We start from the raw sequence: 956 nt of genomic DNA, 5'->3' as shown, positions 1-956 counted from the left end.
CGAGAGACAGAGAGAGAGTGCGAGAGACAGAGAGAGAGTGCGAGAGAAGAGAGAGAGTGCGAGAGACAGAGAGACAGCTCGAGAGACAGAGACACCAATAGACAGACAGTGATAAGGGGACACAGAGAGAGGGGGGACAGAATGAAAGTCAGAGAGACAGCAAACAAGAGACAGAAAGCCGGGAGGGACAGCGCGAGATATGGAAAGAGGCACACAGATTGAAAGACATGCACAGAGAAAGAGGGACAGAAAGATAGAAAAAGACAGAAGGTAATATTAAGGATGAGAGTAAAAAACTAGAATGTGACATCAGTAATAAACAGAATGAAGCAAATCTGGAATAAATGGAAAAGACAAGAGAAAACAAGTGAATGGCAAATAAAGAGAGAGGGTGGGACGGATAGATAGACCAGTGTCCAGTACCAGGACATGAAGTCTCTCAGACCATCAGTGAATGATGGTGCCTCACTGTATAACCGCTATCCTGAAGCATGGAGCCTCAGGCCAGGTTACACCACCTCGGTCTGACTCGAACTGGACCTTGTACCCACAGCCTGGGGGATCCAGCAATGATGCTCTGATAAACTATTACACAAATCCCCAACATACAACATGCAAACCCACAGCCTCACCGATCTAAACAGGCACAGTAACCGAGCGAGCTGTGAGTACAGCACAGCGTGACCATTACAGACCACAGCCTGGAGACAGGCAGTCCATGGCAGCTCACCCTCCCCTGAACAACATTTCAATTTCGACTGGAGGTGCCACACACTGTGTTCCACCCGAGAGCCACAGGACAGTGTGTCCAGGCCACAGGCTCATTTCAGATACAGATACAGCCATGCATCACCTGTAAGGTCAGACCCAGTCCCAGACTGTGCTAGACCCTGGTCAGACCACGTCCCAGTCCCAGACTGTGCTAGACCCTGGTCAGACCCTGTCCCAGACTGTGC

Source organism: Rhincodon typus, unplaced genomic scaffold (assembly GCF_021869965.1).
Source record: "Rhincodon typus isolate 14 unplaced genomic scaffold, sRhiTyp1.1 hic_rhity00009102, whole genome shotgun sequence".
Taxonomy (NCBI): Eukaryota; Metazoa; Chordata; class Chondrichthyes; order Orectolobiformes; family Rhincodontidae; genus Rhincodon; species Rhincodon typus.
The sequence above is the reverse complement of the archived record's forward strand: the minus strand, read 5'-3'. Positions refer to the sequence as shown.